Source organism: Oryx dammah, unplaced genomic scaffold, assembly GCF_014754425.2.
Source record: "Oryx dammah isolate SB20612 unplaced genomic scaffold, SCBI_Odam_1.1 HiC_scaffold_18, whole genome shotgun sequence".
Lineage (NCBI taxonomy): Eukaryota > Metazoa > Chordata > Mammalia > Artiodactyla > Bovidae > Oryx > Oryx dammah.
Genome location: NW_024070202.1, coordinates 15,643,634 through 15,670,745, shown reverse-complemented (window position 1 = coordinate 15,670,745; position 27,112 = coordinate 15,643,634). Strand labels below are relative to the sequence as shown.

The 27,112-nt window shown below is 42.9% G+C and overlaps 1 protein-coding gene across 2 annotated transcripts in view; it reads left to right on the top strand.

The window, feature by feature from the left end:
• ASNS (asparagine synthetase (glutamine-hydrolyzing)) overlaps positions 1-27,112 on the top strand; it is a 149,552-nt gene that overhangs the window by 52,340 nt on the left and 70,100 nt on the right. Inside the window, exon 3 of one of the 2 annotated variants that reach the window (XM_040260497.1) lies at positions 11,285-11,379. The exons of the other annotated variant lie outside the window; for it this stretch is intronic. The gene's annotated coding sequence lies outside the window, so the exon portion shown is untranslated. The remainder of the gene's footprint in view (positions 1-11,284; positions 11,380-27,112) is intronic. 2 annotated transcript variants of the gene reach the window in all.

Below are 27,112 nucleotides of genomic sequence, written 5' to 3'. Positions count from 1 at the left end.
CCCTGAGGGATTCAGAATAGAGAAAAGCAAGCTACTAGCCCTAGATAGTTAAGGTGCACATCAAAGGAATAACTTCAGTGAGCCCATACTCTCGCATCTTCCTATACACAGATAGGAAGCCTATATCCTGGCTTCTCCCTTACCTCTTGGGAGCAGTCTGTCAGAGCCATCTGAGAGGATACTTCTGGTCTTAAGTTCTCAGTTTTGTTGGCCAGATATAATATAGCTCCCAACTTTTAGGTGTGCATTTTTTTTTCCAGCCAACAATAGCCTTGTTCTTTATATTTTAACCCCCACGCTAATGTCAGAAAGAGAAGAGGAACTAAAGAGCCTCTTGATGAAAGAGGAAAGTGAAAAAGCTGGCTTAAAACCCAGCATTCAAAAAACTGAGATCATGGCATCCAGTCCCATCACTTCATGGCAAATAGATGGGGAAGCAATGACAGACATTATTTTCCTGGACTCGAAATCACTGTGGATGGTGACTGCAGCCATGAAATTAAAAGGTGCTTGCTCCTTTGAAGACAAGCTATAGCAACCTAGAAATCGTATTAAAAAGCAGAGACTTCACTTTTCCAACAAAGTCCATCTAGTGAAACGTAATTTTTCCAGTAGTCATGTATGGATGAGAGAGTTGGACCATAAAGAAGGCTGAGCACTGAAGAACTGATGCTTTCAAACTGTGGTGCTAGAGAAGACTCTTGAGAGTCCCTTGGACTGCAAGGAGATCATACCAGTTAATCCTGAAGGAAATCAATCCTGAATATTCATTGGAAGGACTGATGCTCAGGCTGAAGCTCCATTACTTTGGCTACCTGATGCGAAGAGCCAACTCACTGGAAAAGACCCTGATGCTGGGAAAGATGGATGGCAGGAGAAGTGGGTGACAGAGGATGAGATGGTTGGATGGCATCGCCGACTTAATGGACATGAGTTTGAGCAAACTCTGGGAGATAGTGAAGGACAGGGAAGCCTCATGTGCTGCAGTCTATGGGGTCACATGACTGAGCAATTGAACAACCTTATTTTAAAAAACAAAACCAGGAATTCAACACTTTTTACTTTTTTAGTTACAAGAGATTCCCACTCAAACAAGCTTCCTTATTAGAAAGAAAGATGTAAGTCAATGTTACAGATATTTCTGTAAGTTATAGAAATATACAATGTTACAGAATTCTGTACAAACGGGTTTCACATAAACTAGAAAGTTGTTTAAAACAGGTACATTCTCTCTTACCTAGTCTCAGTTTCTCCATATCTGTCTCATTTTCATCTCTCATTTTCTTACTCATCATTTTTGCAAATGGCTGCCTCAGTCACTGAGCTGGCATGGCTTCGTCAGTCCAGTACTCACCATGGCCTAGCAACAACTTGTGCTTCATGGTTTGAATTCATGATGGAGGGAATCTGATTGGTCCAGGTCATCTGCTCAAGTCTCTGATCAGCCAGTGGATTGGCTGCCTGTTGTGATGAGCTGATAACCTGGTCCAGTCAGCCACGACTGGGAGGTGGAGAGATTGCATGTGATGTGGTGGTTTCCCTGTTCTTCTGGGCATATCCTTATTTTACTTAAAGTATATAGAAAGGAATAAATTGTATTTGGTCTTAGCAAACCTAAATCCATAAGATGATGTTATAGAAGACAATTCACATGAAATAATTAAATAATGTAACTTGACTAAATTACCAAGTAAATAGTATGACAAATGCCAAGGGCTGAGAGTTCAGCATGATCTGTAGTGATCAGAGAAAGCTTACAACAATATCAGATGGGGAAAAACTAAAGGAGATTGCCAGATATTCCTCCCCATCCCTCATCCCCAGGATGAGCCTTGAGTAATAAGTTTTAGATTAAAATTAACATTAAATTGTCCAAAGAATTCTGGTTTGAGATGGCTGAAGAAGCACATGCCTAGGAAGAAAAATATATTAAAAAATGAAAACAAAAATAGCACAATGAAAGAAATGGGGTGGGGGGAGTTGTTGGTAGACAAGAGATTTCAAGAAATTTCTGGAAAATGTAAAATGGGTTAATGAGTGTTGATTGATGAGGCTGAGTAGAGGAGGCCATAGCCTAGAACACGCTAGGGTGCTGCCCATCTGGAATAAGCCCAGACAGGCTCTAGACTTTGACATAACAGATAACAATAGGGGATAGGACTGAGAAATTGGACTGAAAGGGTTTTTAGACAGCCATTAACCCCAAGTGAAAAATTGGAGGGTTCAAATAGTCTTAATAAACTGCCTAGGAAAAGCTAGGGCAGATGACTAGAAAACATTCCCAGGATAAATGCCTCCTTATTCTGGCATTTAAATGTTCCTGGAGTTACAGGACTCAGTAGGTAAAGAATCTGCCTGCAGTGCAGGAGACATGGGTTCTGTCCCTTGTTTGGGAAGATCTCCTGGAGGAGGGTGTAGCAACCCACTCCAGTATTCTTGCCTGGAGAATTCCATGGACAGAGGAGCCTGGCAGGCTACAATTCATGGGGTCGCCAAGAGTCGAACACGACTGAAGTGAATTAGCACAAGTACAGTTACAGCTGGCTTCGTGCCTGCACAAACTTTACCTCCCATTAACTAGCCCATCTATATATAGCTCCTAGAGTCTTTCTACTGTAATTAAAAAAAATTTTTTTTACTTCGGCATAGTTTTAGATTTACAGAAAAGTTAGAGGAAAGAATTCTCAGATACATTATACCCAGTTTCCTGTAGTATTAATATGTTAATATGTTTACTTTTTACTTTCTCTTTTCTTGACAAATAGATAGGTAGATAGACATACAAACATTTTGTTTTTTCCCTGAACTGTTCAATTAGTCAGACATGATGCCTCATTTTAAAAAAGGAGGCATCATTTTTAAGGTGTATTTCCATTAATGTATATTTCCTTAAAATATTAAATACTCCAATGTGTAGTTCCTTAAAATATTCTTATACAAACAGGAAATTGATTAAAAATCAGAAAGTTAACATTGACATAATACTGTTATCTGGTTGTTGATCTTATTCAGATTTTGCCAATTAAAAAAATGTCCCTGTTAGCAATAGAAATTTCCATCACATTGCATTCACTTGCCATGTCTCTTTTTGTCTCTTTCAGTGATGACCAACTTCATAGCCTTTGTGTTTCATGGTATTGACATCTAAGATTACTCTTCAGTTATTTTGTAAAATGTCACTCAGTTCTGGTTTGTCTAATGTTTCCTTATGACTAAATTCAGGCTCTACTCTACTGGCAGCAAATCACAGAAAGAAGAGACTTTTGTCTGTGCATCTTATCAGGAGGCATCTGTTGTTAGTTTGTCCCATTATTGCCTAAATCTTAATGTCAACAGCAACCAAGGATCAATAGATATCAGATGAAGGTCTCTAACATGAAAAGAAAAACCCTAGATACACTAACATGAAGAGAAAAAAAAAATTCAGGGAACAGAGGTACACTTTAGAATAGGAGAGATTTTCCAGTTGGTAGCTTCTGAGATGTCAAAAACAAAAGGTAAACTATAAAAGATAAATATCAAAGGTATAAAAGGTAAAAGGTGTAAGAGGTAAAATATAAAAGACATAGCAGATCAGTGAGTGCTGGGATCATGTATTAGGATCAGATTTGCTGTATCAAACAACAGAAAATCACTTAAAAAATCAGAGATTGACAACGTAGAAGTTTCTCACTCGTATAAAAGAAGTAGATAGCTCTGAGGTGATTGGTGACTTCAGTGGGTCACCGGGAACGTTAGCGTGTTGCTTTCCTATGCTACCATCTAGTAGATGCCCTGTGTTCTCAAGGGCCCTCACAGTCCAAGATGCTGCTGGAACTTTAGCCATTGTGTCTGAATCAAGGTCAAACAAGAACCATTTTTTTTTTTTTTAAAGGAGTGGGGGTTGTTACAGTGTCAGCTACCTTTAAGCAGCTTTCCCATATTTTTCCTTGCATCTCTTTTGGCAAAACCTACATGCAAGGAAAGCTAAGAAATGTAGTCCTTTATTCTGGGCAACAATGTGATCACATAATAATTACGATACTCCTACTTAGGAAGAAGATATTGGTATTGACTTAGGCAGCTAGCAGATTCTGGCACCTGGTTTAATAGGCAGCATAATTTCCACAGCAGAAAGGAGATGCAAATCATTCAGTATCTAGTATATACCTGCTATATGTGCGCTCAGTCATGTCAGACTCTTTGTGACCCCATGGACTGTAGCCCGCCAAGCTCCTCTATCCATGGGGTTATCCAAGAATATTAGAATGGGTTGCTAGAAATGGAGAGATTTCTGTCTCCACTAGTACATACCTAACAGGATATGTTTTTGTACACATAGTCATAACAATTTAAAATTTCAGAAATCTAGTGACTGGAAAAAAGAACAGTGTCATTCCAAGCAAAACAAAACATGTTTAACAAATACATTAAAGATGTTTAACCTTGTTTACAAAATTAGAGGATGACAAATAAAAATGAAATTTTTTCAGAATCAGCTTGGAAAAATTAAGATATTGAAAATATCTTATGTCGGTATAGGTTTTGATAAGTATAAATAAAGTCAGCCTTTTGGAAGGAAAATTTGGCAGCATTTACCAAAATATGAATGTATTGGTTTTCTGTTGCTGCTATAACAAATCACCATAAACTTTAGAGACTTTAAGTATGTTTAAAGCACACACAGATTCATTACTTTAAACTCTATAGGCCATAGTTTAGTATGGCTCTCACTGGATTAAAATCAAGGTGTCCTCTGGTCTGTGTGTCTTTCTAGAGGCTTTAAGGGAGAATCTGTTTTCTGTTTATCTCCATTTCTGGGACATTCAGTTCCTTGCAGATATGTCTGAAGGCTTCATTTTCTTGCTGACTGTCAGCTTGGGGCAGATCCAGGGTCCACTTGTGGTCTTTGGCTCAGGGTCTTCATCCACTGTCCTCAAACCAGCTGTGACAGCTCAAGTCCCTCTCACACTTCACATCTCTTCCTTCTTCTGTCCCAGCTCTGACCCAGTCGGAAAAGTCTCTTTACTTTTAAGGACACATGTAATTAAATTGGGCCCAGCCAGATAATCCAGGATAATCTCCCCATCTCTAGGTAGATAACCTTAATCATGTCTGCCAAATCCCTTTTGCTATGTGAGAGAATGAATTCTCAGATTCTAGGATTAGAACATGGACATCTTTGGGAGGGGGTGGGAAGCATCACCCTGTCAACTTCCATAAAGTATGCACTGTGTTGTATCTAGAAATTGCACCGAGAACTGAAACAGACACCTTAAAACCTGAGGTGAGGGGGGTGGGGAGACAGAGAAAATGTAAGACTTACAAAGAATAATTATCATTAATTCCTTCAAACTTATCAGCGGCATGAGATGCTAAGGAAAATACGGAGAAAGGCTTTCAGAGTTGTCTGGGGAAATTTTTAAATCCAGATTATTGCTATGCTTAACCAAACTATCGATTGAATTTGGGGGGAAGGGGGAAGGGCGTTTTCAAATATTCAAGAATTATAATTTTTCCTCTAACACACCTTTCCTTAAAAAGTTGCTTGAGGTGGATTTCAGCAATAAGAGAGAGTAATCTAAGGAAAAGGAAGATGTGGGACACAGGAAGTAGAGAAATAAAGTCCCAGGATGGTTGCTGGGCAGCAGCCCACGGAGAACCCAGCCCACATTGGAGCAGGAAGATTGAGGACTCCAGATAGAAATGGTATCGAAAGACTTCAGGGTGGATAGGACTAGCCCACAGAGGGCTTGAAAATACTGAGGCTATAATAAAGGTACAGAGTGCATGCGTGCTTTAGTCGCTCAGTCATGTCTGACTGTTTTTGTGACCCCCATGGACTGTAGCCTGCCAGGCTCCTCTGTCCGTGGGATTTCCCAGGCAAGAATACTGAAGTGGGTTACCATTTCCTTCTCCAGGGGATCTTCCTGGCCCAGGGTTGAACCCGTGTCTCCTTCACTGGCAGGTGGATTCTTTACCACTGAGACGCCTGGGAAGCCCAAGGTAGAGAACACATGGTCCAAAGTGAAAGCAACATGTTCTGATTTAAGTAACTGAGAAACCTCAACTGTGTTTAAACCACAGTTTTTTTTACCAACTGTGTTTTAAACCACTCTAAGCAGCAAATAAGTAGTCCCTTTGGGGTGAAATACTGCAGTCAATGCAGTGGTACTGTAGAGGAGAGTACAATGCCTGTGTACACAGTACACACCTGGACATATTCATATGTGATGACTGTGTGGGAACATGTCTGGAAGGATGCCTGCTATGATGTTAATAACGATTGTAGTTGGAGGTGGGATTTGAGTGATTTCTTTTTGTTTATCTGTGTTTTTCAAAGTTTTCTAACATGATCCTCTGTCAGCTGTTTGAGTTAGATGGTATCAATGATTTTAAAAACAATGTAGAGAATATTGTGACATTATTATGTGGAAAAAACATAATGGAGATAGAAAATATGTTCCAACTTCTGGCTTCAGTGCTAATAAGCAAACTGGGACAACTGGTCACCCTGTATCCTGTTGAGACCTAGCAGGAAAAAAAAAGAGGCCAAAAGCATACAAAAGCATACAAAGGGCATTCCGTGCATACATTCAAATTGACTGTGTCTTAAATTGCCAAGTACTGTGCCAGGTACAGGAAACAGGAACGAGATATAGTCTCTGTCCTGAAGATACTCCAAGTCAGAGAAGGAGCAGACCAGGAGAACTTCAGTCACGTCACACGGTGAAGAGTGCTGTGCTTCATGTAAACATGGAGTGCCCTGGAACCCCAGAGAAATGGAACCCCCTCAAACCAGGGAGGGTCCTGTGCGGCTTCTTGTAGGAGATGACCTAAGACGTGTTCTCAGAAGCAAATAGGAACAAGCCAGATGGAAAGGGCATTCTTGGCAGGGCAGTGGTGTACACTGTGGGTTGGAAAGACCATGGTGGGCTTCCCTGGTGGCTCAGTGGTAAAGAACCCGCCCGCCGATGCAGGAGACACCGGTTTGATCCCTGATCCAGGAAGATTCCACATGCCGCGGAGCAACTAAACCCGTGCACCACAACTATTGAGCTTGTAGTCTAGAGCCCGGGAGCTGCAACTATTGAGCCCACGTGCCCTTGAGGCTGTGCTCCACAACCAGAGAAGCCTCACAATGAGAAGCACGTGCACTGCAACTAGAGAGTAGCCCCACTCTGCATCGAGAGAAAAGCCTGCACATGTGAGGACCCAGCACAGTCAAAAATAAATAAATAACATTATTTTTTAAAAAAGGAAAGACCATGGTGATCCTGTAGCTGCTAGTGGCATGAGGGGGTTCGAGCCTCGGGGGCATGTGATTCTGGCATGGCAGGTAGGAGGGGTTGTGAAGAGGCTACAAAACCTACTAAAGTGTCTGGGCTTTTACAGCATTTACTCTGGTGGTTGCGTATGAGATGGAGTGAAAGGGCATGGAATCAGGGTTATTTATGGTGTGAGGGTTTAGAAAGAATATATATGACCCTCTTGGAAGCCCCTCCCAACCCACCCTGTCTAGTCAGAGTCCTCTACCTCCCCTACCCTGTCATTGCACCCTACCTGTTTCCTTCTCAGTACTTAGATTTCTCTTCTTAAACTATTTTGATCACTTATCTGATTATAGTCTTTCTCCCCTGTTAAGCTGTAAGCTGCACAGGACAAAGACTGTTTTATCCACCAATGCAGTGCGTATGCTGCTGCTACTGCTAAGTTGCTTCAGTCGTGTCCAACTCTGTACCACCCCATAGACGGCAGCCCACCAGTCTCCCCCGTCCCTGGGATTCATTCTCCAGGCAAGAACACTGGAGTGGGTTGCCATTTCCTTCTCCAGTGCATGAAAGTGAAAAGTGAAAGTGAAGTCACTCAGTCATTTTCGACTCTTAGCGACCCCATGGACTGCAGCCCACCAGGCTCCTCCACCCATGGGATTTTCCAGGCAAGAGTACTGGAGTGGGGTGCCATTGCCTTCTCCGATGCAGTGCGTATAGCTTGCACCTAAAGAGTTGTGGGCACTCAACAACTGCCCAGAAAAAGGCAGCAGCGATGGAGGTGGAAAGAAGGCAGATTTGAGAGTTTAGATACAGACTAGAGAGAACCTGGTGATTGACTGATTTAGAGAGTTGTGCCGGATTGAGTGCTGAGGTTGGAGAGCATAAAGATGAGTCTTCCAGGGGCCTGACTCAGGAGACATCAGACTCAGCTGGTGGTTGTTGGGTGAGTGTGGGTGAGGTGGAGAGGAGTGGGTTGGGGTGAGAATGTGTTCTCACTAGAGAGCAATTGCAACCCTGAACTCACCCCACAGGTTTAACTCTCCTGCCTTCCTGCTTTTTCAGTGATTCTTAAACTTTGCTGCACCTTAGAATGACGTGTTAAAAACCTGACGTGAGGGACTTTCCTTAAATCAGTGAAATCTATCTACCAGTGAAGATAGGGATGGAGCCTCCGAATTTTTAAACTTTTAAAATATCAATATTCCGATGAGCACCATTGTCCCATGAGTTTCCAGATGAGCAGTCCCCTTCCTGCCCTTTGTCTGGAAACCCCAGGCTTATCAGTCATCTCACTTTGCCGGCTCATGGCTGAGCCATCAGCTGGCTTCCATTCCTCTTCACCAGGGTTGGGTCCTGGCACTGAAACCCTTCTACAAATATTTGTGCTTTTAACCTGCCACTGCCTGGCATGTATGTCACCTTGGCCAATATTTACACTTGTAGATGACTGTACTTAATGCTTAATGGTGTGTTCAGCTTAAAAGGTATAAAGGATGTGAATTACTTGAGTTTTCCTGTTTCCTTTTGAACCTTGGAAAACATCCAGATGGTTCTCTTTAGCCCTTATTCACTTTCTTCAAACATTTCACAACTGGGGCCGGTAAAAGTAGAGCCAGTGACGCAATATTCAATTTCTAATTTCTTGCCAATAACCAGGAAGCATCTTGTGGGTTGGTGGTGTGGTGAGGAAGAGGGACAGCATGTTGCGTAACATTGTGTACCAACGCAAAATTGGGCTGTGGTTATCTTCTGGGGTAACCCCTGATGGTTTTTCAGTGTGGACATGACTACAAGTGTCTGTGGTTTTTCAGGACCCAAGATAAACTACTGAAAGTGATGAGGTCCAGGAATGAAACTTCATTGTTTGAAAATTAATTTTAAAAACTAATAGGGTGTTTTTTTTTCTTCAGAATCTATACATGATTTGACAGTTGAAAGTGTTTGCATCTTACTTTCCGTATTTGGTTTCTACACACATTCTTTGATCCTGAAGACAAATTTTGTGCTTGGAGACTTTGACTTCTTCTATGGCAAAGCTTCTGGAGGATCTTCCCTAGTGGCTCAGATAGTAAAGAATCTGCCTGCAATGCAGGAAACCTGGGTTTGATTCCTGGGTCAGGAAGATCCTCTGGAGAAGGGTATGGCAACCTACTCCAGTGTTCTTGCCTGGAAACTTCCATGGACAGAGGAGCCTGGCGGCTATAGACCATGCAGTCACAAAGAGTCAGACATGACTGAGCAGTCTCTCCCCAGGGCTCGGTTTGGCACTGCCTGGTCCAAAATGATTTTTGGGTTCCCTGGTGGCTCAGATGGTAAAGAATCTGCCTGCAGTGCAGGAAACCTGGGTTCGATCTCTGGGTTGGGAAGATCCCCTGGAGAAGGGAACAGCTCCCCACTCCGGTATTCTGGCCTGGAGAATTCCATGGACAGAGGAGCCTGGCAGGGATTGCAAAGAGTCACAGATGACTGACAACTTTTACGCACAAAGCTTCTGGAAGTGCTGCTGGGAGGAGAGATGGCTCATTTTCAGGGTGAGCCTAGTGAGGGGGCAGAGAAAAGCTCTTGCAAGGGGCTGGAGCCCCAGGTGCAAAGCCGGGAGGCTGCATTTGGTTGGAGGAGCTGCAAGTGATGGGATGACTGGCTTGTAACAGTTAAGGTTAGGTGAAAGGCTGGAATGAAGAGGTGGGTGGGCACAGGGTTCTCATGCACTCAAATGACATCCCTACAGCCTGCAATTACACCTTCCTCTTCTGCATCCCGCACATCCAGCTTCCCGAAGAGTGAAGTGTTAGTCATTCAGTCGTGTCTAACTCTTTTCAGCACCATGGACTATAGCCCACCAGGCTCCTCTGTTCATGGGGTTTTCCAGGCAAGAATACTGGAGTGGGTTGCCATTCCATTCTCCAGGGGATCTTCCCAACCCAGGGATTGAACCTGGGTTTCCTGCATTGCAGGCAGATTCTTTACCATCTAAGCCATTAGGGAAACTGATAAGTGTAGATGTGATCATTGTGCTTTTCCCTTAAAAAACAAAAATAAAACAAAAACTTCACTATGTTTTCCAATAAGACCAAATTCTTTAGACTCCCTCAGTCTAGTTGTGAGACTTTTTCCCTGCTTCTTTATTTAAAGGCAAAGTGTAGAATACAGAAAACAAAAAAACCCCAAGGACAATGCAAAAAGGCACTGGAGTTCAGGAGACATTCCACAAGGTGACCTAACCAAGGCCATTTATTTTGCACACACAAGACGGCACAGCCTCTTTGACTTGAACATGTCAAATTCCTTGCAAAGAATTTTGCCTTTGGGAAAATCCCTGAAAAGTCCTTCAGTGTTTAAGTCCCTTAAAGAGTCAAGCAATGCTTGCACTTGAGAACATGTGGATTATCTGAAAATACCTTCTGATATTGACTTCTAATATAATTCCACAGTGGTAAAATTACAGACTCTGTATTTTAGTATCTTTAGACCATGAAAATTTTGCACTTTATTTTATGTCCCTGGATATATTCCAGCATCTCCTAGTTTATAGTCTATGGGAACTTGAACAGAATTTGTATCCTACTGTTGTGTGAAAATTGTATGAATCTTAATCATGTTGAATTGGTTCATAGTGCTTTTCAAATCTACTATATCCTCCTACTTCTCTGTGTATTCATTCTATTAACTTTTGAGAGTTTGATATTAAAACTCCAACTAAAAATCTTAATTTATTTACTTAAAAAATAATTGTAAATATATAGTGGAACTATATGTAACCTTGTTCTGTATTTTCCAAGTCTGTGGTAAATGTGTTACCATAGTTTCATAATTTAAAAAATAAGAAAGAGGGGGGAAAAAGAAGAAATGCTAATCAAGCGGGTTATTACAAGAAAGAAGCAAGATCTGCTATTTAAGACCTTGCTTCTTTCTTATACCAGTCTTATTCTTTGGCCAATTTTGTCTTTTTGCAAATGTTCCTTACTCTTTTAAACCTCCATGTTTTTGATTAAAGGAGTCCTTCCTCCCCCCGACCCCCCCTCCGCCGGCAGAATGCCTGTTCTCCATCTCTACCTGGGAAGGCTTATCAGGTTTGAGGACCTAACTGAAATGTGATTTCCTTCATCCGATTGCATTGTCATTCCAGGTGGAAGTGCTTTTTATCTGTACTTGATTAGAGTTTAATATTTTAAACTTTAATTAGAGTATAATTTACATGAATTGGCCAAAAAGTTTGTTTGGATTTTTCTGTAAGATGGTACAAAAAACCTGAACAAACTTTTTAGTCAACCTGATATTTCCTAAAAGTAAGTGTACAGGTTGATGAAGTTTCATAAGCTGAACACACTTGTGATGCCAAGAACCAGAATGTCACCAGCACCTAGGAAACCCTTTCTCCCATCCCCACTCCCATCCAAGGGTAACAACAGTCGACAGGTCAGGACGCAGATTAATTCTGAACTTCATCAAAGCAGGATCACAACTGCTTTTTAAGAGTTTTATACTGCTTTATACTCTTTCATATCCATATCTTTCCCCTAATATTTTGTTTGTGAGATTCATTCATGTTGTTACAGTATTTGTGGATGATTCATTCTTGTGGCTGTATAGTGTTTCATTGTGAGAATATACCACAAGTCAGTCATGCATTCTACTGTTGATAGGCTATTTGCTACTTTGAACGTTCTAGTACACACCTTTTGGTAAAAGTAGGTATGCATGTTTGTTGCCTGTAGGAGTAGGAGTAGAGTTGTGGGGTCATAGGTGCACATACATAGACACTGCTAGACAGATTGCCCACGTGACTGCCTCACTGTACACACCCACCGCTGACGCATGGGAGTTCTAGTTGCTCCACATCCTTACTGTGACTCGATATTTCCATCCCATCCATGCACTGAATATGCCTTCCAAAGAGTGTCTACCACAGAGTTTCTATTCAAGGCTACAAAGAGACCCAGATCAATGTATAAAGTAGAACAACCCCTGCCTCCCTTCAACTCTTCTGGCTTGTGAGGTGGTTTATTTTTTGGTTTGTTTGTTTGTTTTGTTTCGAGTATTTGAGAAATAAAATTTCTTCCTTATTTTAAAAACTAAAGAGAGGATAGGAAACCTTCTGATGTGCTGGATATGTTCTATATCTTACACAGTATGATGGTTACATAAGCATGAATGAACATGAATGAACATAAACATGAATGAATTAAAAAACTAATAGAGCATCAACAAATTTGTATACCTTTCTCCAGTCTCATCCCAGCGATCAGTGTAAAGAAGAGACTTACGTGAATACATATTCAGAATAGGTTCTTGCCAGGCTGGGGAGTAGATTAGTGATTCGAATGTAACCCAGTCTGGAGGTTCTCAGAGAAGCAGATTGACCACTTGCAACATGGTGCCTATTTTTCTGCCTCAATTGTCACTCTAAGTTTACTTGATGGAAAAGGGGAGAGGAATCTGTGCATTTCTTCCAAAGACAAGCTGGTTCTGAATGAAGGGGTGATACTGGTAAACTCTTCAGCTTCCTTCAAATATCATGTTTGCGCCTTGTTTACTCCACTATTTGTATTGGGCACTCCGAAGCCTAGAGTTCTGGAATAAAATAAAGATCAAGCATAGATCTAGAAATCTTAAAAAAAAAAAAAAAACTGTAAGATGTCATTTTTATTGTTTTTTTTCCCCAAAACAATATTGCCACCTATTGGTAGAAAAGGAGAACTTTATTTCAGTGTTTTAATTGCAAGCAGTAATGATTCAACCATGGATGCAAATAAGCTGTATTAACTCAGCATTTTCACCCTGACCTGCTCCCACCACCTTTCACAAGAGATAGAGCTCATAGGATTCTTAAATGTCACAAAATCAAGTACTTGATAGGGCGTTACGAATCCTTCCAGACAGCTGGCATCACTGCCTTCTATGTTTGCTTGAGAGAAACTTTTGTTGTTTCATTGTTAGCTATCATTCCATATAACAATATTTTAAGATCAAGAAACTACTTTTTCTGTAGCATGTGTTAGTAAATTCTCCCCGTAAATCTCACGCTCATTAGCAGAGATGTGTCGTCACACTGTTGTGTTTACAATATTGTTCTGTTGAAAGTTTTCACTTTTGTCTCAGACGCAAAGGATTTGTTAACAAAATGATCCACTGGTTATATACAAATAAATAATACCAGTATTTTTTAGAAGATTATCTGGCTTACTTTCAGTATACTAATACTAAAAGAAAAAAGAAATAGAAACAGCAGAGGACACATCACCAAATTGGGTTTTGACCAACATCCAGACTCAGACAGCACTGGGAAGTCCATGACACAGCACATCTGGAGTCCTAACTGGGAAAAGGTTCCAGGCAGTGCATCAGCTCTGTGGGTGGGACTTCAAAGATTGAGTTCCTGCTTATAATCCTAGGATGTAAACTGATATCATCATCAATCTGTGAGCAAACTGCAGCTCTGGTTTCATGTTCAGTTCACTTCAGTCACTCAGTCGTGTCTGACTCTTTCCAGCCCCATGGACTGCAGCACATCAGGCTTCCCTGTCCATCACCAACTCCCTGAGCCTACTCAAACTCTTGTCTATCGCGTCGGTGATGCCATCCAACCATCTCATCCTCTGTCGTCCCCTTCTCCTCCTGTCTTCAATCTTTTCCAGCATCAGGATATTTTTCAGTGAGTCAGTTCTTCGCATCAGGTGGCCAAATTATTGGCATTTCAGCTTCAGCATCAGTCCTTCCAATGAATATTCAGGACTGATTTTCTTTAGGATGGACTGGTTGGATCTCCTTGCAGTCCAAGGGACTCTCAAGAGTCTTCTCCAACATCACAGCATCTAAAGCATCAGTTCTTTGGTGCTCAGCTTTCTTTATAGTCTAACTCTCAACTATAAGTTAGACTATAGTCTAACTATGACTACTGGAAAAACCATAGCTTTGACTAGATGGGCCTTTGTTGGCAAAGTAATGTCTCTGCTTTTTAATATGCTGTCTAGGATGGTCATAACTTTCCTTCCAAGGAGCAAGCATCTTTTAATTTCATGGCTGCAGTCACCATCTGCAGTGATTTTGAAGCCCCCCAAAATAGTCTGTCACTGTTTCCATTGCTTCCCCATCTATTTGCCATGAAGTGATGGGACCAGATGCCATGATCTTAGCTTTCTGAATGTTGAATTTTAAGCCAACGTTTTCTACTCTCCTCTTTCACTTTCATCAAGAGGCTCTTTAGTTCTTCTTCACTTTCTGCCATAAGGGTGGTGTCATCTGCATATCTGAGGTTATTGATATTTCTCCTGGCAATCTTGATTCCAGTTTGTGCTTCATCCAGCCCAGCATTTCTCATGATGTACTCTGCATATAAGTTAAATAAGCAGGGTGACAATATACAGCCTTGACATACTCCTTTTCCTATTTGGAACCAGTCTGTTGTTCCATGTCCAGTTCTCATGTTGCTTCCTGACCTGCATATAGATTTCTCAGGAGGCAGGTCAGGTGGTCTGGTATTCCCTTCTCTTTAAGAATTTTCCATAGTTTGTTGTGATGGTTTCATGTTAATGCTGGTTTTTTTGTCTTAAAACTTGAAATGTTGTTAAGCCTAGGGCTTGATGGGCCAGCTCCCCTCCAGGGGCTCAACAATCATAAGAATGTTCCACCATCTTATCTATGGTGCTGCAAGGCTTGCACTCACAGTAGGCAGTCACTCAAGCCACTCATATCAGGGCAGTGTCCAGGCAGATTAGAAGCAAGTTCAGAGGACTGTTCTGCTTTGTCTCTGAAGCCTAAACAAGACTATTTATTTAATTTCCCTAACAGAGATTTGGCAAAGTCTACTTTATTAACTTCAATTTATTACATTTTACTGTTTTTCTTTTAATTGCTGGATATAACAGAGTTTTCCCTTAGCATGAAAATGAATGCTTTTAAAAATCATAATTAGGGGAAAATTGCATTCTTCTCTGATAAAATACTAACATGTCAACAGTAATACTAGTTGCATATCAAAGACACCATAAAACAAAAATTGCACTGGTAAAAATGTTCTGAAGACATAGAAAACTTGGCAATTCAAATTTTTAGTGCATCTTTTTCTTGTGTTTTGTTTGTTTGTGTATTAATTTGCCAAACATTTATGGTTGTTGTTGTTCGGTCACTAAATCGTGTTAGACTCTCTGTGACCTCGTGGACTAAGCACGCCAGGCTTCCCTGTGTTTCACTGTCTCCCAGAGTTTTCTCAGATTCATGTTAACTGAGTCAGTGATGCTATCTAACCATCTCATCCTCTGCTGCTCCCTTCTCCTTTTGCCTTCAATCTTTCCCAGCATCATGGTCTTTTCCAATGAGTCGGCTCTTCACATCAGATGGCCAAAGTATTGGAGCTTCAGCATCAGTCCTTCCAATGAGTATTCAGGGTTGATTTCCTTTAGGATTGGCTGGTTTGATCTCTTGGCAGTCCAAGGGACTCTCAAGAGTCTTCTCCAGCACCACAATTCAAAAGCATCAATTTGGGGTTCAACCTTCTTTATGGTGCAACTGTCATATCTGTACATGACTACTGGAAAAAACATAGCTTTGAGTAAATGGACCTTTGTTGGTAAAGTGATGTCTTTGCTTTTTAATACACTGTCTGGGTTTGTCATAGCTTTTTTTCCCAAGGAGCAGAATCTTTATTTCATGGCTATAGTCATCATCTGAAGTGATTTTGGAGCCCAAGAAAATAAAGTCTGCCACTGTTTCCACTTTTTCTCCATCTATTTGGCATGAAGTGATGGGGCAGGATGCCGTGATCTTAGTTTTTTGAATGTTGAGTTTTAAGCCACCTTTTTCACTCTCCTCTTTCAACTTCATCAAGAGACTCTTTAGTTCCTCTTTGCTTTCTGCCATTAGAGTGGTATCATCTGCATACCACTTGTTGATATTCCTCCCAGCAATCTTGATTCCAGCTTGTGATTCATCCAACCTGGCATTTTGGATGATGTACTCTGCATATACTGGAGGAGGGCATGGCAACCAACTCCAGTATTCTTGCCTGGAGAATGGCATGGACAGAGGAGCCTGGCAGGCTACAGTCCACGGGGTTGCAAAGAGTCGGACACTACTGAAGTGACTGAGCATGCACACACCCTGCACATAAGTTAAATAAACAGGGTGACAATATACAGCCTTGTCGGACTCCTTTCCCCATTTGGAACCAGTCAGTTGTTCCATGTAAGATTCTAACTGTTGCTTTTTGACCTGCATACAGGTGTCTCAGGGGACAGGTAAGGTGGTTTGCTATTTCCATCTCTTTAAGAATGTTCCACAGTTTGTTGTGATCCACACAATCAAAGGCTTTCGAGTTGTCAGGGAAGCAGAAGTAGATGTTTTTCTGGAATTCCCTTGCCTTCGCTGTGATCCAACGAATGTTGGCAATTTGATGTCTGTTTCCTCTGCCTTTTCTAAATCCCACTTGTACATCTGGAACTTCTCAGGTCACGTACTATTGAGACCTAGCTTGAAGGATTTTTAACATAATGTCATAAACAGTTATTAGGAACTTACTATATGTTAGCACTTAGCTAGAAGCTGGGAATACAAAGATTAATGTGACAGCCAGCGTCCACTGAGAGGCTGTACTGTAGGCAGGTAAGACAGACACAGAGACAGTATTAATTATAATACTGTTAATACTTTGTAGAAAGTATAGTTACCAAAATATTCTGAAGACACAGTGAGAGGCACCTCAATCCTGATGGAAAGATGGAGGGGAGGACAGCTTTGTTGGGGGAAACCTGAGTCTGTTTCCAAATAAGTGTTTGCTTGGCAGAGGGCAGGGGTTGAGGGTGGTGCAGGGCTAAAGTGGAGTTTGAAGTGTCTGTGGGACTTCCAGGTGGAGTGGTCTACTTCCCATTTGGAGATGGGAGTCAGAAGCAGGTGCATAGATGAGAGAGTGAGAGAGAGATTTGGAATTTCACCCAAGAAACTCTGTAGCAAGAAAAGATGCATGGATGGGGATGAACATTTGAGAGGGCAGAGGCATGCAGGCTCCCAGAGAACCTCCAGAAGCAAAGAATCAAGATTCCCCAAGAGAACAAGAGAGTTCAGTCATGGAACCAGGGGGACTCATCCACAGCCATGAGGTCAAATTGGCCAAAAGTTCCACTTTGTTTGACTCCTCAGGGTTTGTAATATTTTTAAAATAGTTGCCAACTTCTAAGGGTCGAGTGATGCCTTGTAAAATCTGCATGTTTAGCTGCCCATGAAGCACTGGAAGAGCGGCTATGTAGGGCCTAGATTCCTCACAGCTGCACAGCAGCAGCCCTTTTGCTGTGGTGACAGGCTCTCCAAGACCCCACAGGCTCATATCTTGAGGTGGCCATTTCGTTCATTGAGGTGACCTGCCTCCTCTGGGCATTTACATCTGGGATCTTCCCCTAGAATTTCAAGAATGGTGTGATCTCCAAATGTCCACTGCAGCAGAGGAATGACTAAGGAATGAGAGAATCTCCCCTGCCTTTCAATTAGTAGATGGTGAGTCACCGGAGTGACCTGAGGGAAGGGAAGATTAAGAAGATTAAGTAAACCACAGAAGCAGACGAAATTACCATGGATTGAGGAGTGGCCAGGAGGGAAGGAAGAGCATGGTGAGGATAGAGGGGCAAGTGATCTTTTCTTTAAAGGGCCACAGAGCCGATCTTTTTGGCTTGGCTGGCCAGATGATCTCTGTCACGACTCTTCAACTATTCTGTGGTTCAGCCCAAAAGCAGCTGTAGATAATATATAAACAAATAAGCATCGCTATATTCCAGTCAGATTTTATTCGCAAAGATAGGCTTTCTGTGGCCCACAGCTTGCCCAGATGGCATACACTGGGTCAGGGGTAGGACATTAGGTTGAGAGGAAAGCCGACAGGTCTGTAGACAAGGGGAGGGGCTGGTAAAGAGGAGACATTGAAGGTAAAGCAAAACAGGAGAATGATTGATGAGGCCACTTCCAGAGGGAACAGGAGGGAGACAGGGCAAGGCGCTCAGTGAGGGTGAGGGGAGGAATGACCATGCCAACCAAGGCAAGAGCTGAGCAGAGCTGGAGAACGAGTTTGCAGTGTGTGAGTAAAAGGAAGTCAGATATTGATCCTGTTGCTGCTGGTGCCAGTTTTGTGGATAAAGTAGGAATGAAGCAATCAACCGAGAGTCATTAAGAAGATGGGATGAAGACGCTGGAACAACAGAAAGTTGACAAACCGTGCTGAGGGCTCAGCAGAGAAATTGCTGTCGCATTGTTGCCATTTTGCATGGCAGCAGCAACACCAGAGTTTCGAGTCAGAGAATGTAGATTGTGAATTTTGAGATAGTAATTCAGAACACATGGGTCTCAGCTGAGTAGTTGTAGATGAGGCCAAGAGGGTCCTGCAAGATGGGAAGGAGAGAACAGGTCAAGGAATTAGAGGGGTTTTGTGAACAGATCTAGAGGGTGTGAAGGTTGTTGTTCAGCCAGTAAGTCGTGTCTGACCCTTTGTGACCCCATGGACTGTAGCATGCCAGGCTTCCCGGTCCTTCACTATCTCCTGGAGTTTGCTCAGATTCATGTCCATTGAGTCAATGATGCCATCCAATCATCTCATCCTCTGTCACCCACTTCTCCTGCTATCAATCTTTACCAGCATCATGGTCTTTTCCAATGAGTCAGCTCTTCGCATCAGATGGCCAAAGTATTGGTGCTTAAGTTTTAGCATCAGTCCTTCCAATGAATATTCAGGACTGATTTCTTTTAGGATTGACTGGTTTGATCTCCTTGCTGTCCAAGGGACTCTCAAGAGTCTTCTCCAACACCACAGTTCGAAAGCGTCAATTCTTCGGCACTCAGCCTTCTTTATGGTCCAACTCTCACATCCATAGATGACTACTGGAAAAAACATAACTTTGACTAGACAGACCTTTGTTGGCAAAGTGATAGCTCTGTTGTTTAACACGCTGTCTTAACTTTTCATAACTTTTTGTCATAACTTTTGTCATAACTTTTCTTCCAAAAGAAAAGATAAGTGTAAAGATGGAGAGCAGAAAAGATATAGGAAGTGATTTGAGAACAAATGATTGGGGTTTAGAATTTCTGTGTTGGGGCATTTCCAGGATATTAAGATCCAGGTCAGGCTCCTTTATTAGGGGGTTGAATGCAGTGCAGCAAAGGACAGTCAGTATCGGGAAGTAAAGTTGCTCACTAGCTATCTTCACAGAGGCTGAAATCTCTTAGGATTTGGAACGAAGGGGCTTTCACTCAGTGATGGAGAGTGACCTGAAGGCAGCAGATGACAGCAATGAGGAGGAGTGGGAGGACGTGTGTCTGTCTGGCACGGGCATTCACTAGAGGTGGGAGCAATAAACTCCTTCTAAGCTCGCAGGCGCCTGTTTTAGGCCTGTGGAGTCAGCACTTTCCATTGCCAAGGAGACCAGTTCATCACTATCTTTACGGACAGGCCGGCTGGGGCCTGTTCAAGATGTGGAGGAGGAGTGTGTTGCTCACAGGCTTCCCCTCTCCTTACAAGTCCCTACAAGCCCCACTTTTGAGCTTTCTCTCAAACTTCTGTGATGTAGTCCTGTCAATAGAGAATATGTGGGACTTCCCTGGTGGTCTGGTGGTTAAGAATCCACCTTGCAACAATGCAGGGGGCGCAAGTTCAATCCCTGGTTGGGGAACTAAGATCCCACATTCCTCAGAGCAGCTAAGCCTACGAGTCACAACTAGAGAGTCAGTATGGCTGTAAGGAAAGATCCCAAGACCCAACCCAGCCAAATAAACAAGTAAATAAATATTTGTAAAAACTAGAGAATATGTCGGCTTTCCCAGCCTGCCTGCTTCTTCTGGCCTGTCTCTGATTCTATTCAAGCTGCAGCTCCAGCTGATAATGGATGTCTGCTCCCCTTTCACCAGCTGATGGACAGGTGGTCAGAATATCTCTGCAAATGTTCCTGGGAGAGGAGCCGGGAGTCTTCTTAAGTGACAGCCCCCCAGCCCCACCCCCAGAGGGGCTGTATGACCAGCACTGTGGCAGAATCCATTTGGAATCACAGGTCAGGGGGTGTTCAAGTTGTGGACAGTTAGTGAGCACTCTTCTCCAAGTTCCACCCTGAGATGGGCCTCAGACCAGGACTCTCCAGGTGGAAGATTCTGAGGAGCCTCTGAAGAGAACTAGAATAATGGGCTTAATGAAAGAAAGCCATACACATGCAGCTTATTTAAACTGCACACAGTGTAGTTTGCACCAGATTGTTAACCACTCTGTTTAATAACCTGTCCTTATCCCCTCTCCCCCTGTTTTCTCCCAGAAATTGAAGCTTTACTTTTGGCACCAAGTATGAGCTGGCCCTTTGAGTTTAGAGAGAGGGACAGATCACACAGGAATTAAGTCAGAAGATGCCAGCCCCAGGGCTGGGCCATGCCCTTGTCTCTGGAGCCTTAGGAATGGAAGCTGAGTCCACATGCTTCCTCAGCTGTTGTGTCTGTGATCTTCCCTGTCAGCTGTTTAAAGAATAGGTAAGGAAGGAGCCCTACATGCTTCTGGGCTCCCTCTGCATGTTTCAAGCATGAGTCAGACCCAGAGGCTTGCGCTTGTCCCCTCAATTAAGAGCTGAAGCCCGTATCTCTCCAGGTAAGCATCTCTGAAAAACAGCCAGTGCCGGGCAGATGTAAGGATCAGAGAATGCCCACACCCTGAGGAGACAGCTTTCACCCTTCAGGTAAGATGAAAAGAAAGGGAAAAAAATTCACCCCTGGTTCTCACACTAGAGAGAAGAATCAATCCTTATGGCAATAACATTTTGCAATTTTTGGTTTGTGTTAACAAGTCTGAAACCTATCCAGCCAACATAGCTCATTTTACCAGCAAAGTGTTTTATTTTAATTCTTATTTATATTATATTTATTTATTTTTGGCTGCACCGGGTCCTAGTTGTGGCACTCCGTATTCCAGTTCCCTGACCAGGGATCAAACCGGCATTCCCCATGTTGGAAGGTGTACTCTCAACCACCAGGCCATTAGGGAAGTCCTGCAAGGTGGTTTGTAACATGTCATCTAAGCCAGTGCACAGTCATTTAGTAGCCCTTATATAGATGCGATGATATACTGGGTCAAGAGACTAGGACACACTGCTAAGAATTTGTTTGATTTTCATTTAGTAATGCCTATTCTTTGCAGTGTGGTGGGGAAACGGCACTGGTTTGGTTTTCAACCCAAAGCCGTGATTTAAAAATTGTACACAGGAATCATCTGGAATTTTTTAAAAAAAAATTCTGACTGCCAGGCCTCATTGCAGAGAAATCACATCAGAATCCATGGAGGTGGGAACCAGGAGTCAGGAGTCATAGATTTCCCAGGGGATTGCCATGAACAGCCATGTCAGAGACCACCGACCCCCTGAAGAATCACATTTACTCATGTGACCATCCTCTGTCTATGGGATTCTCCAGGCAAGAATACTGGAGTGGGTAGCCGTTCCCTTCTCCAGGGATCCTCCTGGCCCAGGGGTTGAAGCAGAGTCTCCTGCACTGCAGGCAGGTTCTTTCGTGTCTGAGCCGCCAGCGAGGGAAGCCCGAGTGGCCACAAGCGTCTCTGTTGAGTCAGTTCACCTTGTATTTGTTGGCGTTTTGACTTGGCACTCTGAGAGTTGATTTGATTATCCTGAGGATATTTCTGGGTCCTAATAAAGTCAAAATCACTGGGAAGCAGCAGGGATAAGAGCCAGGTGGAAAGAAGCGGTCTCATGAACCACAGGGGAAATTTTCTCAGCATGAAACCTGAAGGCATGCAGAGCGTCTCTCCAGACCAGAGGTACTGAGCTCTGAGTCTGGATAGCCGGCTGTAGCCGCAGAAGCAGTGGATCTGGGCTAAGTGGGGAGTATACCAAAGAGACTTTCTGGAATAATTTCTCTCTGCAACTGGAGATAAAGCTTATAAGCCGATTTATAAGCCAGGCGTAGTAGGATACGAGGGTGGACTTGCTCTGTTTAAAGAATCAGGAACACAGTGTACAGACTTCCAAAGTCGTTAAGTCTCTAAAGGTGATGATTCTCAGAATGATTTCTTTTTTTTTAGTTGAGAGTTTTGATGATTATTACTTTGTCAAGAAAATAACCACATTCCTTTATCAAATATGTGTTCAGTGCCTTTTCTGTGCTAGGCACACCATTTGTTACTAGAGATACAAAGATTAAATAGAACATAGTATATGCCTGTGTGAATCAATGTCCTAGATGGAGAAAAGGGTGCATAAATCAAACCCTTTTAAATAAAAGGGTAGCAAAAAAATTATGCTAGATTTGGACACAGTTCTGTGAGTCTGATGTTAACCCTAATGGCACCAACCCTTGTTGATTTCATTTTCCTTCATCCATTGCTATATCCTGGACTCTGTATTTTTTGCATATAATGTAAATTAAATACTCTATTGGTTTGTACTGCTATTGTCAGGAGAAGGTAGGATTCTTAGCAGGAGAGGCCAGACAGTTCGGATCCTAAACTTAAGAGCAAAGAGCAACTTTTTGAAGTCTGATGTGTTACTGAACCAGAGAGAATTCTATACAGAGATTAAGGTAGGCAGAATTGCTACAGTAACTGTTTCTTTTGAAATCTTTTCAGGTTTTCAGCCATGTTGACTGTTTCTACCATACTAAAATTGAGTGAAAATATTTGCTTGACCCACATCTCTGCTCCCAGTGATAATTATTCAATGTTCTGTCACATCTTCTTTCCTAAATTTGTTGTTCAGTCGCTAAGTTGTGTCTGCAGCCCCGTGGACTGTAGCCTGCCAGGCTCCTCTGTCTGTGGGATTTCTCAGGCAGGAATACTGGAGTGGGTTACCATTTTCACCTCCAGGGGATCTTCCCGACCCAGGGATTAAACCAGCAGGCGGAATTTTTACCTCTGAGCCACCAGGGAATCCGAATCACTGAGTAGTGATCTCCAGTCTTTTAAATATCTTTTGCCTCTCCCCTCAATGCATTTATTTGCAGTCTCCATGTGAACTCTTGGGTCCCTTCCCTTTTTCTCATTTCCTGACCCCTCCTTACCAATGTCTCATTATCTCTTTGTTGGTTTATTACACATTTTCCCAGCAGGCTCCCTCAGGCACCACTGTAGAGGGTGGTGAACTGAACTGTAACATGCTTATTAGAACAGTACTTTATACAAGAAACCAAAACTGTTGCTTTTATAATATCCAGCAAAACTGAGGCAAAGAAAAATAAAAGGGTAGCAAAAAAAAAAAAAGCCAATGAGAAGGGAATGATCTAGGCAGAAGGGAAAAAGTACTAAGAAATAAAAGGATATAGATGCTCAAAACCAGCATGACCACTGATGTAGTCTGGTGGGTCAGTGATATTTACCAAGCTGATTCAGGGCTTCAAGAGGGTGGCAGATTTGCTAAACTACACAGAAACCAGACAGACCCAGGGAGCCTGAAGGTGAAATTAGATTATCCAACACAAGACACTGAGCAAGCCCAGCTGCTTGTACACAGTGTTTGTATTTGGAATAAATAAGCTGCAACTGTTATTCCTTCCTCCCAGGCTTCCAGCCTAGGAGTGGAGTTGGGATGAAATGAACACAATGGTTTAAACGTTCACGTTCTGGTTTACATGATTCAAAACAGGAAGAGTCCGATTTATTTTTAGGGTGGCTCAGTGGCCTGTTCCTCCTGATTTTATCCATGTAGAGTCTGTACATTGAGACCACCTCCTGCCCTGTCTCTAATGGCAGAAACATTAGCATTATCCTGCACCTCCCTGATGTGTTAGACAGCAAGTCTACACGACTGCCTTCCCTTTAAAAAAAAAAAATTTTACTCTTGGTGGTGCTGGGTCTTCATTCTTGCATGGGCTTTTCTCTAGTTGCGGAGATTGGGGGCCACTCTTCATTGTGGTGCAGGGACTCCTCATTGCAGTGGCTTCTCTTGTTGCAGAGCACAGGCCCTAGGCGCTTAGGCTTCAGAAGTTACAACTCGCAGCCTCTAGAGTGCAGGCTCAGTAGCTATGGCGCCAGGCTTAGTTGCTCCGTGGCATGTGGGATCTTCCCCCACCAGAGATCAAACAGGTGTTCCTTGCATTGCAAAGTGGATTCTTAACCACTGGACCGCTAGGGAAACCCCTGCCTTCCCTCTTCTACTCAGCACGTGCTCCGGTTCCTTCACCCTGCGGTCCACTGGAATGGCTGCCAGAGTCCTACTTCCGGCCAGCACACCTGGTCCTGCCACCTCCTACTTCAAAACCTGTGCTCCCCTGTCATCTCTCAGCCTTGCTTCCTAGAGCCTCTGATGGCTGTCTGACCCCATCGCTTGTGCTTCCACCACTTATCTCCATAAACTGGAGCTCTAGTAGATGACTTTTTCCAGAAGCTACCAGGACTTTCCATGCTGCACTGTCATTGTTCATGCTTGGAATGTCTCTCCCTTCTATCTTCTGACTAAGAAATGGGTAGTTACTCAGCCACAGTGCATTGCTTCCCAAGTGTGGCTGGTCACGCAGGTCATCTCAGGATTGCTTTTAATATTAACACACACACACACTTTGCAATGCTTGGCCATGCTTCAGAGCCGTGGACTCCTAAAATATGGAAGCGTATTTGAGTTTTTCTAAAGATGAGAACCATCAAGGATATAGTATCTTTTGATTTAAAGGGCCATTTTTGCCTCACCTAAAACTGATATACATTCATATTTTTGAGTGACAAGTGCTAATAATAGTAAAAAAATAAAAAAAATCTATATTTATAAGCAGTTCAATATGTATTGAAACCTTCCCCATGTCACCCTAAGCCCTCTGAAGTCAGAATTGTGGGAGACTGTGGAGGGGAGGGGGAAGCTTCTGATCTGGGTCCTCTCATCCGGTGAGATGACCCTGGCAGCCCCTGGTCTCCCCGGCCTCAGGCAGAATGCCCAGTTCTATATGTCCATGCAAGGCTCTTCTCTTGTTTTATTTATTTACTCCCTTGTTTTTCTGTAACTTTTTAAAAAAAATCTAAACATTCTAAAGTATTTAATGTCTGTTTTTTGTATGCATTCTGACATGATATGGGGGCTTCCCTGGTGGCTCAAACAGTAAAGCGTCTGCCCACAATGCAGGAGACCTGGGTTCGATCCCTGGGTCAGGAAGATCCCTTGGAGAAGGAAATGGCAACCCACTCCAGTACTCTTGCCTGGAAAATCCCATGGATGGAGGAGCCTGGTAGGCTGCAGTCCATGGGGTCGCCAAGAGTCGGACACAACTGAGCGACTTCACTTTCTTTCTTTACATGGTATATATTGTTTGTGGGCAAAAGTTTGACTTATGTAAGTTTTTTCAAATGTTACTGTTATCTGTCTCATCTTGTTTCTTATGCCTGGATTGCCATTTTGGAAGGAATGGGAAATCCTGTAGCCCTGCAATGGACATTTATCACATTTTGAATGAAATACCCACCACATGCTACTCTAATAAGGAAGGAGGCAGTTGGATGATGTAGCTAAGAGCGCTGGCTCTGGGTTCTGAATGCCAGTGTTCAAATCCTAGCTTCTTCACTTAGTAGCTTCATGGTCTTAGGTAGGTTACTAAATCTCTCTGCCTTTTAGTTTTATCACTTGTAAAGTGGGGACACTTTAGCACACCTCAGAGGTTGTTGTGAGGGTTACATGTGATAAGCATATCTATCTAGGCTGTTCCTCTTACTGGAGAAAAGTCACACTACAGATTGTACCACAAATGTTGATAATTTCCACTCCCTCATGGGTCCTCAGTGATGCTCAGAGACCCTCTTGCTGCTGTTGCTGCTGCTGCAAAGTCACTTCAGTCGTGTCCGACTCTGTGTGACCCTATAGACGGCAGCCCACCAGGCTCTTCCATCCCTGGGATTCTCCAGGCAAGAACACTGGAGTGGGTGCCATTTCCTTCTCCAATGCATGAAAGTGAAAAGGGAAAGTGAAGTCACTCAGTCGTGTCCGACTCTTTGTGACCCCATGGACTGCAGCCTACCAGGCTCCTCCGCCCTTGGGATTTTCCAGGCAAGAGTACTGGAGTGGGGTGCCATTGCCTTCTCCAACAGAAACCCCCTTAGTTATAGTTAAATCCTCTTCAAGAGCTTCTTCCTAGGTTTCCTAGGTTCTTAAATCTCTTTATCCCCAGCAGGCTCACATTTACCAGCCTTGCCTCTTATTTATTTATTTATTTTTATTAGAGGATGATTGCTTTACAATGTTGTGTTGATTTCTACCTCTTATTATTTAAAGCTTAAGTCCTCCACTTACACTGGAAGTTCAAGGTTCCTGTACTTGGGGAAATAACATGCCAAAAGGGGTGCAGGCAATAAGGAAGTAAACAAACCATATGGAAAATGTTTTTATCTAACTAGAAGTGCTTTGTTTGAGAACAACATAATGGGGAATCTTTCATTTGGGTGAAAGGGGAAGCCTTCCTGCAGAGGTGACATTGAAGCTGAGACAAGGCTGCCATGTGAACATCAACAAGCAACAAGACCTAGACAGAAAGACCAACCTGTGCAGACACCCTTGGAGGAAAAGGAGCTGAAAGTGGGTGAGGAACAGAAGGTTAGCCAGCAACACTGAAATCCAGGAAGTAAGGAGGGAGATAGTAGGAGATCAGACCAGACCAGGCAGTTCAGTGGAGCTTACTGTGAGGAAAGAAATGTTCTACATCTGTGCTGTACACTGTGGTAACCACTAGCTGCATGTGGCTATTAAATTTAAGATAATGCAGATTACATAAAACCTAAAATTCAGCTTTTCAGTCACACTAGTCACATGTGGTTCCATGAATATAGTGAGTGTTAGTTGCTCAGTCATGTCCGACTCTTTGCGACCCCATGGACTGTGGCCTGCCAGGCTCCTCTGCCCATGGAATTCTCCAGGCAAGGATACTGGAATGGTTTG